We start from the raw sequence: 2,978 nt of genomic DNA on the forward strand, positions 1-2,978 counted from the left end.
TGAACAAACAGTTTTGTGATTTATAATATAGATGTTTTATCACTTCAGTCTATGAAATATGAGATATTTAGTTGCATTAACCACAAACCAATAAACTAAGATCACTGGTTATCATTGTAACTTAAGCATGTTTGTGGAGACATAACAAGTGGAACGTGCTTTAAGTGATAACCTAAAATGGTGTATAGTATATGGATAAAGGAGGAAAACCTTATCCTGGTGACGCTACGAGTGTGGCCCGTTTTGTAGGTGTTTAAAGTGTTGTAAAAATGCTACAAATAGTTGTTCCTGACCATTCATGTATTAGACATGCGAGCGAGGATGCTCTATATAAGGAGTTGGTATAAGACAGACCAACGAAATGTTTGGTCTCGTTAATATAACCCCGTTCAATGACAGAAACTTTCATTTCAACTAAGATGACCAGCATGACCTTAATCCTGAGTGAGTTGGGAACTCCTGCCTATGAGGGCGGTCCTTTGATTTGCATGGGTGCGAATGGCCAGATGGCCGACTCAAACCTACCACTTTAGGATTCGTCTGATTGGGGAGCTGGGAACTCAGCTACACAAAGACGAAATTCACTCTTTCTCCAATGTCAAAGTAAGTAGATATAATTAATATAATGTATTATATACATTATTTTTATAAAGTTATTCGAGAGGATATAATATTTGAATATGATTCAATATTCATTATGTGAATTAGATTCATATAATTAATTTTAATATAAATGGGATTTATATTAAATGTCATGTATTTGTTGGGGTTGATGCCTTAAATCTCGTAAAATCCTGTAGTTTGTAAACATCTGTATGAACAAACAGTTTTGTGATTTATAATATGAGATGTTTTATTCACTTCAGTCTATGAAATATGAGATATTTTAGTTGCATTAACCACAAACCAATAAACTAAGATCACTGGTTATCATTGTAACTTAAGCATGTTTGTGGAGACATACAAGTGGAACGTGCTTTAAGTGATAACCTAAATGGTGTATAGTATATGGATAAAGGAGGAAAACCTTATCCTGGTGACGCTACGAGTGTGGCCCGTTTTGTAGGTGTTACAAGTGTTGTAAAATGCTACAAATAGTCTGTTCCTGACCATTCATGTATTAGACATGCGAGCGAGGATGCTCTATATAAAGGAGTTTGTATAAGACCAGACCACGAAATGTTTGGTCTCGTTATATAACCCCGTTCATGACAGAAACTTTCATTTCACTAAGATGACCAGATGACCTTAATCCTGAGTGAGTTGGGAACTCCTGCCTATGAGGGCGGTCCTTTGATTTGCATGGGTGCGAATGGCCAGATGGCCGACTCAAACCTACCACTTTAGGATTCGTCTGATTGGGGAGCTGGGAACTCAGCTACACAAGACGAAATTCACTCTTTCTCCAATGTCGAAGTAAGTAGATATAATTAATAATATATGTATTGATACATTATTTTATAAAGTTTATTCGAGAGGATATAAATATTTGAATATGATTCAAATATTCATTATGTGAATTAGATTCATATAATTAATTTTAATATAAATGGGATTTATATTAAATGTCATGTATTTGTTGGGGTTGATGCCTTAAATCTCGTAGAATCCTGTAGTTTGTAAAACATCTGTATGAACAAACAGTTTTGTGATTTATAAATGAGATGTTTTTATTCACTTCAGTCTATGAAATATGAGATATTTTAGTTGCATTAACCACAAACCAATAAACTAAGATCACTAGTTATCATTGTAACTTAAGCATGTTTGTGGAGACATACAAGTGGAACGTGCTTTAAGTGATAACCTAAAATGGTGTATAGTATATGGATAAGGAGGAAAACCTTATCCTGGTGACGCTACGAGTGTGGCCCGTTTTGTAGGTGTTACAAGTGTTGTAAAATGCTACAAATAGTCTGTTCCTGACATTCATGTATTAGACATGCGAGCGAGGATGCTCTTATATAAAGGAGTTTGTATAAGACCAGACCACGAAATGTTTGGTCTCGTTATATAACCCGTTCATGAACAGAAACTTTCATTTCACTAAGATGACCAAGCATGACCTTAATCCTGAGTGAGTTGGGAAACTCTGCCTATGAGGGCGGTCCTTTGATTTGCATGGGTGTGAATGGCCAGATGGCCGACTCAAAACCTACCACTTTAGGATTCGTCTGATTGGGGAGCTGGGAACTCAGCTACACAAGACGAAATTCACTCTTTCTCCAATGTCGAAGTAAGTAGAATATAATTAATATAATGTATTTGATACATTATTTTATAAAGTTTATTCGAGAGGATATAAATATTTGAATATAATTCAATATTCAATTATGTGAATTAGATTCATATAATTAATTTTAATATAAATGGGATTTATATTAAATGTCATGTATTTGTTGGGGTTGAATGCCTTAAATCTCGTAGAACCTGTAGTTTTAAACATCTGTATGAACAAACAGTTTTGTGATTTATAATATGAGATGTTTTATTCACTTCAGTCTATGAAATATGAGATATTTTAGTTGCATTAACCCACAAACCAATAAAACTAAGATCACTGGTTATCATTGTAACTTAAGCATGTTTGTTCCAAGTAGTTTGTAACACTATTGGATGCGGCCTGCTCTGTAGTTGTTCCAAGGATTTGCAAAGTGCTACAAACGAAGTGATCCTAATTTGTTCATGTTGGACATGAGGAGTGGGGGTGTCCTTGTGCAAAAAGAGTTTACAAGATCAGACCACGAAATGAGTCGCTCTTACTTTATAACGTTGTTTACTGTTTAAGACTGACTCTTTCAAAGCGATGACCTAGGTAACTTGACCTTAATCCTGAGCTAACTATGAACTCCTATTTATTCAGGATTGCCCTTAGATTTGCATAGGTGAGGGTTGGCTCAACAGTGTCGGCTCAATAAGACTCTCATTTCAGAGGTAAGACTGGATAGATAGCTGGAGACATAGGGTGCAAGAGGGAA

This window comes from Benincasa hispida, chromosome 7 (assembly GCF_009727055.1).
Source record: "Benincasa hispida cultivar B227 chromosome 7, ASM972705v1, whole genome shotgun sequence".
NCBI lineage: Eukaryota > Viridiplantae > Streptophyta > Magnoliopsida > Cucurbitales > Cucurbitaceae > Benincasa > Benincasa hispida.